General features: G+C 39.9%; 1 long non-coding RNA gene across 1 annotated transcript; it reads left to right on the top strand.

The window, feature by feature from the left end:
- The first annotated feature begins 2402 nt into the window (after positions 1-2402).
- Positions 2403-16673, top strand: LOC121556027. The gene is made up of 3 exons (XR_005998063.1): positions 2403-2424; positions 12353-12469; positions 16640-16673. It is a non-coding gene; the product is annotated as an uncharacterized LOC121556027 (long non-coding RNA).
- The last annotated feature ends 380 nt before the right edge of the window (positions 16674-17053 follow it).

Genomic DNA, 17053 nt, shown 5'->3' with positions numbered 1-17053 from the left:
GAGTTTATAGGATATCCTGCTCTGTTCTCTCTCCAGTTTAGAGTTTATAGGATATCCTGATCTGTCCTCTCTCCAGTTTAGAGTTTATAGGATATCCTGATCTGTCATCTAAAAATATTTAATGGCTGGACAAGAACACATATACTTTTATATAGGTATGCTTTCTACACACCATGAGGATAAACCATTAACCATGAGGTGTAGCTAACTGTTTTATTTACTGACAACTGGGGTTAGAGACAGACAGAGACTGAGAGAGACACAGACATCAAATACTCATGATCTTTGACCTTCCACCACTTCAGGCTTTTTTCACAGAAATTGCATGGTAACACTTTACATGGCAGATGATAGGCTTTAAAATACATTCATAAAGCCCTTGACCATTTTAAATAATAGTATTTACATTTTCGTCATTTAACATACACTCATATCCAAAGATACTCAAGGGCACATCTACAGTTTTTTTACCTAGTCAGCTCAGGGTTTCGAACCAGCAACCTTTTGGTTACTGGTCCAACACCCTTATCCGCCTGGCTACCTGCCACCAGTGTATGATGGGCATCTTACAACAACTACAGCTGACATTATTGTGGTCATGTTAAGTATTTAGTTTTTTATTGGGATCCCCAAATAGACGTTGCCAAGGCAATCATTTTTATTTTATTTTTTATTTTATTCATGCTGCAAAGTAAGGATCCTTCCAGGGATTATTTATGTATGATGTTGGTAGAATGTATACATTGGGATAGTAGTAAGGATCCTACCAGGGATTATTTATGTATGATGTTGGTAGAATGTATACATTGGGATAGTAGTAAGGATCCTACCAGGGATTATTGATGTATGATGTTGGTAGAATGTATACATTGGGATAGTAGTAAGAGGCCGGTGGGTAAATGACTAAGATTCAAGCCTCCTGTCAATTAGGGAGATTTGTTTCTTTATTGTGTGTTTAGTTGTACCTTTACCTTCCTGTAGTTGGTCATTTGGAAGGATTCTGAATGGAGAAATGGTCTAAGATCACTCCAACTCAGAAAACGTTTTAGAAAAAGGCTCAGTGCCGTTATCCTCGCAAGGGAGGTATTGAAAGGGAGAGCCAATTTTGACCCCTACCTTTTTGAGAAAAAAAGTATTACTTTACTTTCTCTGAGCAATTGTATTAGTATAAAATCATTTAATTTAATAATTTGGGACCCCACTGTATACTTCAAAGTTAGAGATATGTTGAAACTGGATCCGTCATAATGATTCAACATTTTATAGTATGCCATGACCATTACTGGCCAAAGGTTAAACTACTGTTCTGTTAATGATATACTATGGGGTTGAGTCACTAGACTTTGACCAGATATTATTGTATCCAAAGATCAACTGTACCTAGAACACAGATACAGAGCCACTTGTCATCAGGAAGGTGCTCTCTCAGCACAACGGAAAATATCTCAATGACTTGACATGTTCTGGTTGTGAATACAGGCTACAAGGTAAGACTCTTCCAAGGGATTATTATAAAGTGTGTAGGGAAATTAAACATATGGTGTTATTATAGTATAGAGAATGACAGTAAAACACCCAGATCTAACAGTCCATTTCACCTGGGACAGATACGTGACAGTTCAATCATACAAAATGGCGCTAACTGGGCGTAGGCAAGTCAGATTCAAAAACATATTGTTCATATCTCGTATTATAGGATTCGTATATTGTGGTTATTTTACAATTTGTAAAAATGTTAATGTATCATAGTTCTAAATAATCCTTCAAAATATCAGAACATTTGTTGTTTTCAAAATTACAATGAGCTCCTACTTCCTGTGTAATTTGGTATGAAACCTGAACGTACTTTTCTTAACATTGATATTATGTATTAAATGCAATAATATCATACTAATAGCAGACCTGTTGAACAAAGCAACACACTAGAATGAGTGGAATTATTACAAGAGAAAGTGAGACATTATTATTATTATTGTTATTATTATTATTATTATTATTATTATTATTATTATTATTTATTATATTATTATTATTGTTATTATTATTATTAATATTATATTATTATTATTATCATTATTAGTTCCACTACATGGAGAAAAGGTTACAAATATCAGTCATGACTACGTGTTGATGTGATTGCATTAAATAGCCTGACTGTTTCGATATGTCTGTTAGTTAATGTTTTATTTCTGAGAGATCATGAATAAAAGAGAACAATGGACATTCTAGAATTAGTTGTCACTGTGTTCACCACAACCAACATGCTGCATCTCTGTTTAGGGGTCAGTGGTCTAAAATGAGTCTCTCTGGGGAGAGAGAGGAGGGGGGCCCTGCCTCTAAAATGAGTCTCTCTGGGGAGAGAGAGGAGGGCGTACCTGCCTCTAAAATGACTCTTTCTAGGGAACATGACACCAAAGCTAAGAGGTAAGATGACAATGTAGTTTAAGAATTTATAAAGAGTTTATTTCTAAAACGTTATATCCACAATTCTTTCACGTTTGTTATTTTACATCAGAAATGATTGCTTATGGGTACCTTCATGTGTCTGTCAAATATTGTTTTTCTAAGATTTTAATTAATGATTTTTTTGTATGAATTTTTGTTTTGCAAAATGCTATATAGCTGGAATGAAATGTTTGTATCCTGTATATTTGACTGTGATATGTGGTTGTCTCACCAGCAGACACACACACACACACACACACACACACACACACACACACACACACACACACACACACACACACACACACACACACACACAAACATCTTTACCAGCATACACACACATCTTTACCAGCACACACACACACATCTATAGAAGTTTTGCATGAGACAATCATTGTCTAATGATTGTGTCATGTCTAATATGTTGTCATGCATAACCTTATTGTTTTTACAAATTCTGATCGTTGTTACAAGCGGAATTTTGACAATACTACCGTCAAATCAACACACTCTTCACTCCTGTTTTAACCAAAAAAGGTTATATCGCTTGCTTAATATATGGAACCATTAAAAGTTCTATATAGAGTCCCTTTTATAGGGTTCTTTGATCAGAACGCTAGAGGTTCTTCTTCCCTGAACCAAAATGGTTCCATATAGAACCCTGCATGGTGCCATAATGAATTATGGCTACTACTATTAAATAGGAATATTTTTTAGCTAAGAATATAATTCAGGAATGGTTGAAAAATCCCAATATTCATAAAAAATTATCCTTAGAAATAGCAGTGCTGGGGATTTGGAAAACCATAGTCAGTCAATCAAAAATAGAATAATGCTCTTATGAAAAATATTGACCTTTAATTTAGTCTGTGGATACTATGCGACTAGAAAGGTTAAAAATGCATGTAAGAAATCACAGCGCAGTTGAAAAAAATATGGAAGGTGGAAATCAAAAGAGGATGTTCTACGGAGATAGGTGGGCGGGGCTGAGAGTAGCAGAGGGGTGGGATTAAAAAAGATCATGATCGGTAATAGTCATTATTGTAAACACTATAGATGTCTGAGTACTATCTATTCAAAATGTAATGTGAATAATTAAGTATTATTATTATTATTATTATTATTATTATTATTATAAAAAAGTAATTACTGTGTATAAAAGTATTGTATGGGGGGTAGAATTGATCTTGGTTATATTCAAACACACTGGTGGCCAGGGAGGCATCTCTTTGTTTGAACGATGGCCCACGTCAACTCTGGCTGACTTCTTTACAATACAATACATTAAAATAATAATACATAAATAATATGCCATTTAGCAGACGCTTTTATCCAAAGTGACATACAGTCATGCGTGCATAAATTTTTGTGTATGGGTGGTCCCGGGGATCGAACCCACTACCTTGGCGTTCCAAGCGCCGTGCTCTACCAGCTGAGCTACAGAGGACCACATTACAATACAATACAATTTGTCCATTAGTTACAGCAAACAACAAAAACATGTATTCTGCTCCGTTCTTAACCCCCCAAACAGCAGACCTCACACATACAGTTGAGACCAGCACAGGTTGTGGTCCTCTGTAGCTGGTAGAGCACGGCGCTTGTAACGCCAAGGTAGTGGGTTCGTTCCCCGGTTCCACCCATACACAAAAATGGATGCACGCATGACTGTAAGTTGCTTTGGATAAAAGCGTCTGCTAAATGGCATATTATTATTATTATTAGGTTCAAGCTGCAGTGCAGCGCCCCTGGATGGAGAGCATGTTGTGGGGTTAAGGGCCTTGCTCAAGGGCCCAACGAAAGGTGAATGTTTTGAGGACGTGAACCCAGTAGCCCTCCAGGGGTCAGATCAATTCCGCCCATTTTTTCCAGCGCCTGGCCCGGGATTCAAACTGAAAACTTTTCGGCTACAGGTCCAACGCCTACCACAGCTCCAACTCATTTGCCGTGAAAACCTGAGTTAATATTCAGAAATAAGCATGAGTTAATCTGCCAAAATGAAGACAAAATGTTATGCAGACATCATTATTATGATAACATACATGCAGTTGTCATCAGCAGCAGCCACAAGAGAGAGAGCCTCTGATAGTTCTGGGTAACTGCCAGACTGAGCCAAACATAGATAGTGTGTTAAAAGTCATGTAATGATTAACTAGGCTATTGGATCACCAACACTTATTATACATCATTATTATAGAGAAATCATTGTCAAAAGCTGAAGAGAAACTGTTGCATGTAGATCTATATTATTTATGGATTGATCATATAGAAATATACAAACATTATTTTAACTACTCCAAAGCAAATTACATGTGGCACAGGAACCACTGACTGCATTTTCCTATTATCAAGACACCTTCTGTTAACCCAGATCTCAAAATATTGTTTTTAAAAACTAAGAATTTTGTTTTACGTAATAATAATGATAATAATAATAATAGCACATTAATATTACTAATGTAAGCCACTGTAAAGACTGGGTTTAGTTTATTGTGTGGCTCTGCTCATGTCCGCGTTCTGGAACTGCCCGCGTCCACATACGGTTTGGTGCCAAGCATATTGTCTAGTTAGGAGCAGAGTGAGGTGATCTTGGGGAATAACGACGGAGTTCGTTACAGTGTTGAGACACCGAAGTTTATTGTTCAATTTGCTTTTTGCTTTATGGTCAGGGACAGTATGAGTGTAGCCAGATCCTTTTCACTCACTATCCTTGTTTCATTTTGTGGTTCACCGGATTCATCATCATCTTCGAGACGAGGGAAAGACGAACGACCTGCTAGCTAGCCAAGCTAGTCGGTACAGCTAGCTAAGCTAGCTACTCTACCAGCAGCATCCTAGTTATCCTAGCTACCACTACATCATCACCGGCTGCCTGCATTTCTTGTGGACCGATGGAGCTCCCGGGTTGTTTCTTCCACCTGTTAAATACCGTGGAGGGCTTCTCTCTCTCTCGTTGACGGATGCTGGCTTCCTACGCTCCCTCTGTCCGGTTCTCCTCTCTTCACTAGATGGACGGTAACTTTAGTGTTTAACCCCTCTGTGTCCAAGGACCGAACTTTTGAATATTATTTTCGGGGCGCCTCTACGTTTGTAACGCTTTTTCTGATAAAACTAGTTTCATAATATTACCTTCTGTCCCTCGTTATAAAGTAATCTCGAAACAACAGGCCTTATGTTTGGGAAATGTTTCACCCTACCAGCTCCTATTAGTTCTATTGAGCTCCGTGACACCGACTCGCCTTCAGAACGTTCTATTCCCAGCCCATTGTTCTGTGTCACAATGCCAGCTTCACTATTGTTATCAATGAGACCTGCCTGCCTTAACCCTGTAGGTTTACCTCAGGTAACTTATTATTGACAAGGTTACGGCTACTTGGTGAACGCGTACACTGTTCATCTGAGTACATGTTGTGGTCACCAATAGTGTGGTGAAACACAGTTTAAGAGGCGATCGCTGGCGGATAGCCATCAAACATTAAACATTTTCTGGTCATGGTTAACCATATTTGTTTTAAGAAAAAAGTGTACAATCTAAACAAAACGCATGTCCCTGTCCTCTTTTTCAAGATGTGGCCGATTTAAACAGCCAGAATACATTTTTTAATTAAGAAATAACCATTTTTTTCATGACTTGTTGTTTCTAAGTGGCTCCTGGGTAATTTGATATGCATCGAACTCTTCGTTCGTAGGCACCAAATTGAGCGAATGCTGCGCAGGTTCACTGAGTTGCAAACCAAATGGGTATAATAGGGTGATTGTTGTCTAATTGGGTGGTCTAGCTAATGGATTTGTAGATCTGACGCAGTTGCTACCTCAGATTATGAGCCTAGCAAGTGTCATGAATGAGTTATGTAGTACCCACATACGGCCACAAGGAGGAGCAAGAGTGCCATAAACCCATACAGTTTTTTGCCATATAAACCCTAAACCTAACAATCAATCAAATGTATTTATAAAGCCCTTTTTACACCAGCAGATGTCACAAAGTGCTATACAGAAACTCTTACCCTACTTATAACCTATTTTAGCCGTAACCCTAACCCCTAATTCTAGGGTAGGGTAGCCTAGAACACTTTTAGAAACTATTTTAGTAATAATATTATCTTAGTAAATACAATTATAGTACTTAGTAAATACAATTATAGTACTTAGTAAATACAATTATAGTACTAAATAGCATTTTGATTATTTTGTTAATCAAAACCTGTCTAAGCGTTTTGCTGTTAGTTTTTTTGTTATTAGTTATTTTATGCTATTTATTATTGAAAGGTAGAACGCTTGATAAATAAGACATATTTGAAATACACTTTATTTCTCAGCTGCCTCACCAATGTCTACATTAATTAATAACTTTTAATTGCTAAATATTTCCCATAGATGGCAGCATAAGACCACGACGCATCAGTTATAGGCTACAAGCAACAATATGATTGACATAAAATAGCATGCAACCAAATACTATATGTCCCATGATTTTCTGAAGTGGTCACTCATGACTTTAGTTAGCTATATATCTTGTATTAGGCCTGTGATGCTTTTGGAAGAGCAATTAAATAGTGACTATAGCAGGTGTTGAACCCCTGATAAATAATCACTAGTCAGATGCGCTAACCTCAACCCTAGTATACATGCATTATAAAACATGATCTTAATATCTGATATTGGGAGTAAACAACCTCGGAATAGAAAAGACAAGAGTGCGTCTTCCAGCCGGCCAATAAATTACATCATGCAACCCTCGCGGTTAGCAAATGTACCTCAACATGCCCCTCGCTTGTGCTAGAAGGCAGAGTGCTTGCTGCTGGTTGATGAATCTGACAATGAATGTACTAGGAAAATACGTTTTTCTCGACCAGAGGTGACTAAATTAATGTTCAGGCTTATTGATAATCGTTATAGTAATGAAGTATAATTTCAAAACATGAGTATAAAAACAGGTAATAATAAACATGAATCATCATTATATTATTTCACAGTAATCTGTTAAATGCTTTTTCAGTCGTTCCTCTTGCGTTAGCAGTGTGGAAAGGGACAGTAAAAAGCGTGTGCAGGAGTTTTTCCTGTGAGGGGAGTGGTGGTGTATCCAGGGAGAAAACTAAACTAACCTTCTGAAATGTCATTCCTGGTCTTATGCTGCATTCTATTGGAATTATTTAGCAACTGCAGTAGTACTGAATAAAGTATTTCCTTACTAAAGTAGTAATTACTCAGAATTTCAAAATATGACATTTTCTAGTTCATTTTACCACTTACAACCATAACATAACAATTTATAGCATAACAAACAATGAAACTGACACAAACCAAAAACACCATACATTTAGTTAACTATATATATACACTGCTCAAAAAAATTAAGGGAACACTTAAGCAACACATTTTAAATTTTTACATTTTAGTCACTTAGCAGACGCTCTTATTCAGAGCGACTTACAGTTAGTGAATACATTTATTTTTTTATACTGGCCCCCCGTGGGAATTGAACCCACAACCCTGGCGTTGCAAACACCATGCTTTATCAACTGAGCTACATCCCTGCCGGCCATTCCCTCCCCTACCCTGGAGCCAATTGTGCGCCGCCCATGAGTCTCCGGGTCGCGGCCGGCTGCGACAGAGCCTGGATTCGAACCAGGATCTCTAGTGGCACAGTTAGCACTGCGATGCAGTGCCTTAGACCACTGCGCCACTCAGAGTTGGAGTTACAACACAATGTAACTCCAGTCAATCACACTTTTGTGAAATCAAACTGTCTACTTAGGAAGCAACATGATTGACAATACATTTCACATGCTGTTGTGCAAATGGAATAGACAACAGGTGGAAATTATAGGCAATTAGCAAGACACCCCCAATAAAGAAGTGGTTCTGCAGGTGGTGACCACAGACCACTTCTCAGCTCCTATGCTTCCTGGCTGATGTTTTGGTCACTTTTGAATGCTGCCGGTGCTTTCACTCTAGTGGTAGCATGAGACGGAGTCTACAACCCACACAAGTTGCTCAGGTAGTGCAGCTCATCCAGGATGGCACATCAATGCGAGCTGTGGCAAGAAGGTTTGCTGTGTCTGTCAGCGTAGTGTCTTAGAGCATGGAAGCGCTACCAGGAGACAGGCTAGTACATCAGGAGATGTGGAGGAGGCCGTAGGAGGGCAACAACCCAGCAGCAGGACCGCTACCTCCGCCTTTGTGCAAGGAGGAGCAGGAGGAGCACTGCCAGAGTCCTGCAAAATGACCTCCAACAGGCCACACATGTGCATGTGTCTGCTCAAACGGTCAGAAACAGACTCCATGGGGGTGGTATGAGGGCCCGACGTCCACAGGTGGGGGTTGGCTTACAGCCCAACACCGTGCAGGACGTTTGGCATTTGCCAGAGAACACCAAGATTGGCAAATTTGCCACTGGCGCCCTGTGCTCTTCACAGATGAAAGCAGGTTCACACTTAGCACATGTGACAGACGTGACAGAGTCTGGAGATGCCGTGGAGAACGTTCTGCTGCCTGCAACATCCTCCATCATGACCGGTTTGGCGGTGGGTCAGTCATGGTGTGGGGTGGCATTTCTTTGGGGGGCCGCACAGCCCTCCATGTGCTCGCCAGAGGTAGCCTGACTGCCATTAGGTACCGAGATGAGATCCTCAGACCCCTTGTGAGACCATATGCTGGTGCATGTTGGCCCTGGGTTCCTCCTAATGCAAGACAATGCTAGACCTCATGTGGCTGGAGTGTGTCAGCAGTTCCTGCAAGAGGAAGGCATTGATGCTATGGACTGGCCCGCCCGTTCCCCATACCTGAATCCAATTGAGCACATCTGGGACATCATGTCTCGCTCCATCCACCAACGCCACGTTGCACCACAGACTGTCCAGGAGTTGGCGGATGCTTTAGTCCAGGTCTGGGAGGAGATCCCTCAGGAGACCATCCGCCACCTCATCAGGAGCATGCCCAGGTGTTGTAGGGAGGTCATACAGGCACGTGGAGGTTACACACACTACTGAGCCCCATTTTGACTTGTTTTAAGGACATTACATCAAAGTTGGATCAGCCTGTAGTGTGGTTTTCCACTTTAATTCTGAGGGTGACTCCAAATCCAGACCTCCATGGGTTGATACATTTGATTTCCATTGATACTTTTTGTGTGATTTTGTTGTCAGCACATTCAACTATGTAAAGAAAAAAAAATTTAATAAGATTATTTCATTCATTCAGATCTAGGATGTGTGACCGGGAGACTCGTGGGGCGGCGCATAATTGGCCCAGCGTCGTCCAGGGTAGGGGAGGGAATGGCCGGCAGTGATGTAGCTTGGTTGGTAGAGCATGGCGTTTGCAACGCCAGGGTTGTGGGTTTGATTCCCACGGGGGGCTAGTATTAAAAATAATGTATGCACTCACTAACTGTAAGTTGCTCTGGATAAGACTGTCTGATAAATGATATATACTATTTATTTAGATGGGTGCCATTATCTGCCAAAGTAACACCACTGTAGATAAAGAAGAGCTCTCCAGTAGGTGAACCAAAACTTTCAAAGGCCATTTTCTCAAAATTGAGGTTACAAGTTTATCATCTTTCAAAGCAGAATTACTTTCCCATTGTTCCTCAACTGTAGTGTATGACATACCTTTTTCTAGCTGAGTCTCTACTTTTATCCAATGTAAAAAACACAATTTCAAATTTTGCTACATAAGTTCGAATCGAGCAGGTCGGCCACATTTGACTGTGTAAAACCTAGCAGTACTACTTATTTCTCTGAGAGTGAGACAGATATATATTATTACTGTGTAAAACCTAGCAGTACTACTTATTTCTCTGAGAGTGAGGCAGATATATTATTACTGTGTAAAACCTAGCAGTACTACTTATTTCTCTGAGAGTGAGGCAGGTATATATTATTACTGTGTAAAACCTAGTAGTACTACTTATTTCTCTGTGAGTGAGGCAGATATATAGCATTTTGCAAAAAAACATGATTATTTGTCTCTCTGAAATGAAACCATCAAGTGATAGACTTTAAACAAATACATGTCTGTCATTGAACAACCCATACCATGATTAGCTACTGAAAAAACACACCAATCTCTTTCATAATTTCTTCAAACAATAAAAGCTAATTTACGAACATTTCTGAAAATTGATACAGTGGGGAGAACAAGTTTTTGATACACTGCCGATTTAGCAGGTTTTCCTACTTACAAAGCATGTAGAGGTCTGTAATCTTTATCATAGGTACACTTCAACTGTGAGAGACGGAATCTAAAACAAAAATCCAGAAAATCACATTGTATGATTTTTAAGTAATTAATTTGCATTTTATTGCATGACATAAGTATTTGATACATCAGAAAAGCAGAACTTAATATTTGGTACAGAAACCTTTATTTGCAATTACAGAGATCATACGTTTCCTGTAGGTCTTGACCAGGTTTGTACACATTGCAGCAGGGATTTTGGCCCACTCCTCCATACAGACCTTCTCCAAATCCTTCAGGTTTCGGGGCTGTCGCTGGGCAATACAGACTTTCACTCCCTCCAAAGATTTTCTATTGGGTTCAGGTCTGGAGACTGGCTAGGCCACTCCAGGACTTTGTGATGCTTCTTACGGAGCCACTCCTTAGTTGCCCTGGCTCGTGTGGTGGCGCATAATTGGCCCAGGGTATGGGAGGGAATGACTGGCAGGGATGTAGCTTGGTTGGTAGAGCATGGCGTTTGCAACGCCAGGGTTGTGGGTTTGATTCCCACGGTGGGCTAGTATGAAAAATAAAAATAAGGTATGCACTCACTAACTGTATGTTGCTCTGGATAAGACAGTCTGCTAAATATATATATACTATTTATTTAGATGGGTGACATTATCTGCCAAAGTAACACCACTGTAGATAAAGAAGAGCTCTCCAGTAGGTGAACCAAAACTTTCAAAGGCCATTTTCTCAAAATTTAGGTTACAAGTTTATCATCTTTCGAAGCAGAATTACTTTCCCATTGTTCCTCAACTATAGTGTATGATATACCTTTTTCTAGCTGAGTCTCTACTTTTATCCAATGTAAAAAAACAACAACACAATTTCACATTTTGCTACATAAGTTTGAATCGAGCCGGTCGTCACATTTGACTGTGTAAAACCTAGCAGTACTTCTTATTTCTCTGAGAGTGAGGCAGATATATTATTACTGTGTAAAACCTAGCAGTACTACTTATTTCTCTGAGAGTGAGGCAGATATATTATTACTGTGTAAAACCTAGCAGTACTACTTATTTCTCTGAGAGTGAGGCAGATATATTATTACTGTGTAAAACCTAGCAGTACTACTTATTTCTCTGAGAGTCAGGCAGATATATAATATTACTGTGTAAAACCTAGCAGTACTACTTATTTCTCTGAGAGTGAGGCAGTTATATATTATTACTGTGTAAAACCTAGCAGTACTACTTATTTCTCTGAGAGTGAGGCAGATATATAATATTACTGTGTAAAACCTAGCAGTACTACTTATTTCTCTGAGAGTGAGGCAGATAGATATTATTACTGTGTAAAACCTAGCAGTACTACTTATTTCTCTGAAAGTGAGGCAGATATATATATTATTACTGTGTAAAACCTAGTAGTATTACTTATTTCTCTGTGAGTGAGGCAGATATATAGCATTTTGCAAAAAACATGATTATTTGTCTCTCTGAAATGAAACCATCAAGTGATAGATTTTAAACAAATACATGTCTGTCATTGAACAACCCCAAGCCATGACTAGATGGTGAAAAAACACCAATCTCTTTCATTATTTCTTCAAACAATAAAAGCTAATTTACGAACATTTCTGAAAATGGATATATAGCGTTTTGGAATGAAATTCTTGTTTCCTCATCTGAGCTCAGAGTAGATGAGAGATGTAATGTTTGTCTCTGTTGTGTTGAAGCCCAATCAAGCAGGAGAGACCAGCCTCCCCTGTACCCAGCTGTGTGTCCATGAAGAGTGTCAAGTCTATGAATCCTCCTATGTTCTTCAGAGAGGGAGACTTTTCTACTGAACAAAGGTAAGAAGAACTCATGGGTCATGGTCAGTGGGTTAAACAACACTATCTCTAGTAATTTCTCCTCTCCCATTTTACAATTTATTTTTGTTGTTTTCATAATCCATAGACTAATCTTTTTTTCCATTTTCATAGTCCTGAAACAAAATTAAACTAACACAACATTCCCTGTGTGTGTGTGTGTGTGTGTGTGTGTGTGTGTGTGTTTGTGTGCACTCCCTGGATGAGGAGATGTAATCTCTATCCTGATTGATGTGTCACTTTTATCCCTACCTACATGTACATATTACCTCAACTACCTGGTACCCCTGCACATTGACTCAGTTCTGGTACTCCTTGTATATAGTCTAGTTATTACCTCAACTACCTGGTACCCTGCACATTGACTCAGTACTAGTACTCCTTGTATATAGTCTAGTTATTACCTCAACTACCTGGTACCCCTGCACATTGACTCAGTTCTGGTACTCCTTGTATATAGTCTAGTTATTACCTCAACTACCTGGTACCCCTGCACATTGACTCAGTCCTAGTACTCTTTGTATATAATCTAGTTATTACCTCAACTACCTGGTACCCCTGCACATTGACTCAGTACTGGTACTCCTTGTATATAGTCTAGTTATTACATCAACTACCTGGTACCCCTGCACATTGACTCAGTACTGGTACTCCTTGTATATTACCTCAACTACCTGGTACCCCTGGACATTGACTCAGTTCTGGTACTCCTTGTATATAGACTAGTTATTACCTCAACTACCTGGTACCCCTGCACATTGACTCAGTCCTGGTACTCTTTGTATATAATCTAGTTATTACCTCAACTACCTGGTACCCCTGGACATTGACTCAGTACTGGTACTCCTTATATATAGTCTAGTTATTACCTCAACTACCTGGTACCCCTGCACATTGACTCAGTACTGGTACTCCTTATATATAGTCTAGTTATTACCTCAACTTCCTGGTACCCCTGCACATTGACTCAGTACTGGTACTCCTTGTATATAGTCTAGTTATTACCTCAACTACCTGGTACCCCTGCACATTGACTCAGTACTGGTACTCCTTGTATATAGTCTAGTTATTACCTCAACTACCTGGTACCCTGCACATTGACTCAGTACTGGTACTCCTTGTATATAGTCTAGTTATTACCTCAACTACCTGGTACCCCTGCACATTGACTCAGTACTGGTACTCCTTGTATATAGTCTAGTTATTACCTCAACTACCTGGTACCCCTGGACATTGACTCAGTTCTGGTACTCCTTGTATATAGACTAGTTATTACCTCAACTACCTGGTACCCCTGCACATTGACTCAGTCCTGGTACTCTTTGTATATAATCTAGTTATTACCTCAACTACCTGGTACCCCTGGACATTGACTCAGTACTGGTACTCCTTATATATAGTCTAGTTATTACCTCAACTACCTGGTACCCCTGCACATTGACTCAGTACTGGTACTCCTTATATATAGTCTAGTTATTACCTCAACTTCCTGGTACCCCTGCACATTGACTCAGTACTGGTACTCCTTGTATATAGTCTAGTTATTACCTCAACTACCTGGTACCCCTGCACATTGACTCAGTACTGGTACTCCTTGTATATAGTCTAGTTATTACCTCAACTACCTGGTACCCTGCACATTGACTCAGTACTGGTACTCCTTGTATATAGTCTAGTTATTACCTCAACTACCTGGTACCCCTGCACATTGACTCAGTACTGGTACTCCTTGTATATAGTCTAGTTATTACCTCAACTACCTGGTACCCCTGCACATTGAATCAGTACTGGTACTCCTTGTATATAGTCTAGTTATTACCTCAACTACCTGGTACCCCTGTACATTGACTCAGTACTGGTACTCCTTGTATATAGTCTAGTTATTATCTCAACTACCTGGTACCCTGCACATTGACTCAGTACTGGTACTCCTTATATATAGTCTAGTTATTACCTCAACTACCTGGTACCCCTGCACATTGACTCAGTACTGGTACTCCTTGTATATAGTCTAGTTATTACCTCAACTTCCTGGTACCCCTGCACATTGACTCAGTACTGGTACTCCTTGTATATAGTCTAGTTATTACCTCAACTACCTGGTACCCCTGCACATTGACTCAGTACTGGTACTCCTTGTATATAGTCTAGTTATTACCTCAACTACCTGGTACCCCTGCACATTGACTCAGTACTGGTACTCCTTGTATATAGTTTAGTTATTACCTCAACTACCTGGTACCCTGCACATTGACTCAGTACTGGTACTCCTTGTATATAGTCTAGTTATTACCTCAACTACCTGGTACCCTGCACATTGACTCAGTACTGGTACTCCTTGTATATAGTCTAGTTGTTACCTCAACTACCTGGTACCCCTGCACATTGACTCAGTACTGGTACTCCTTGTATATAGTCTAGTTATTACCTCAACTACCTGGTACCCTTGTACATTGCCTCAGTACTGGTACTCCTTGTATATAGTCTAGTTATTACCTCAACTACCTGGTACCCCTGCACATTGACTCAGTACTGGTACTCCTTTTATACAGTCTAGTTATTACCTCAACTACCTGGTACCCCTGCACATTGACTCAGTACTGGTACTCCTTGTATATAGTCTAGTTATTACCTCAACTACCTGGTACCCCTGCACATTGACTCAGTACTGGTACTCCTTATATATAGTCTAGTTATTACCTCAACTACCTGGTACCCTGCACATTGACTCAGTACTGGTACTCCTTTTATATAGTCTAGTTATTACCTCAATTACCTGGTACCCCTGCACATTGACTCAGTACTGGTACTCCTTTTATATAGTCTAGTTATTACCTCAACTACCTGGTACCCTGCACATTGACTCAGTACTGGTACTCCTTATAGCCTCATTATTGTTTTATCATTATGTTACTATTTCCTTTTTTTATTTAGCTAATTTTTCTTACTTTTTAACTGCATTGTTGGGAAAGGGCTCGTTAGTAAGCATTTCACGGTAAAGTGTATATAGCTGTTGTGTTCGGCGCATGTGAGAAATACAATTTGATTTGAAGGTCATTGGCAGAAACTAACGGTCGTCTCGTGCCGAACAGCGCATGTTCGGATGTTGAAGCACTGTGGCTAGGAAAAACTCCCTGGAAAGGCAGGAACCTAGGAAGAAACCTAGAGAGGAACCAGGCTCTGAGGGGAGGCCAGTCCTCTTCTGTCTGTGCTGGGGGGAGATTATAACAGTACATGGCCATTAAGGCCAGATCGTTCTTCAAGATGTTCAAATGTTCATAGATGACTAGCAGGGTCAAATAATAATCACTGTGGTTATAGAGGGTGCAACACGTCAGCATCTCAGAAGTAAATGTCAGTTGCCTTTTCACAGTCGAGCATTTAGAGGTCGAGACAGCAGGTGTGGTAGAGAGAGAGAGAGAGAGAGAGAGAAGAGAGAGAGAGGATAGAGATAGAGAGAAGAGAGAGAGAGAGAGAGAGAGAGAGAGAGAGAGAGAGAGAGAGAGAGAGAGAGAGAGAGAGAGAGAGAGAGAGAGAGAGAGAGAGAGAGAGAGAGAACAGCAGGTTTGGGACAAGGTATCATGTCCGGTGAACAGGTCAGGTTTCCATAGCCGCAGGCAGACCATCAGAAACTGGATTAGCAGCACGACAAGGTAGGATGTCCGGTGGAGCATGTATCGATACTGATAGGATCGAAAGAAAGGGAGTGCTGCTCTCAGATCAGCTTTCTCCATTCAAATCTTCCCTTAACATTAATAGAACTCAATTGATTGAACATATAGCCTATTGTTTTATAGTTTCATCCAGTTATCTCGGTTTTCATTTGAAGAATAATTGTATACATCCCTTGTTTAAATCAATTGCAAATACATTGGCAACTTTGTATTCATAGTCAACTTTGTTGTGAATTTATTGGCGGTCACAGAGAGACGGATAAACCATGTGATTCTATGTTTAGCGGAGATCTTCTGTGTTTAATTTGAAGTGGGAGGGCAAAAAAGCTTATAACGATTCACAACTCAAAACAATATTAAACACAACATTACCTGTGTGTGTGTGTGTGTGTGTGTGTGTGCGTGTGTGTGTGTGTGTGTGTGTGTGTGTGTGTGTACTCCCTGGATGAGGAGATGTAATCTGATGTTTTGTCCCCAGAAACCAACAGGAGAGATCAGAGTCAGAGATTCTCAGTGGTCAGTCTTCCCAGAGTCATCAAACAGACCTGGCCTCCATATTCAGTGTATGTGGTCTTGTTATGTACATTTGTTTTTGTTTACCTCAAGTAAAGTTGATCTGTCAATCATTCATTAATGTGTTAATGAGAAAGCATGTAGTCTCTTGCTTAACTTATTTACTTGATTTATTTCAGTTGCTTGAAGAGAATATTATGACATTTGTGAAGAAGGAGCTGAAGATGGTCAAGAGGATTCTCAGTCCAGAACTCCCAGAAGGCTTTGAGAGTCAGAAGCAGGATAAGGAAGTGGTGGATGCTGAAGATGAGAAGCAGGAGAGCAGTGCCAGAGAAGGGGCTCTGAAGATCACACTGCACGTCCTGAGGAAAATGAACCA

Source organism: Coregonus clupeaformis, unplaced genomic scaffold, assembly GCF_020615455.1.
Source record: "Coregonus clupeaformis isolate EN_2021a unplaced genomic scaffold, ASM2061545v1 scaf0149, whole genome shotgun sequence".
NCBI classification, from domain to species: Eukaryota; Metazoa; Chordata; class Actinopteri; order Salmoniformes; family Salmonidae; genus Coregonus; species Coregonus clupeaformis.
This window is presented reverse-complemented; position numbering and strand designations above follow the sequence as displayed.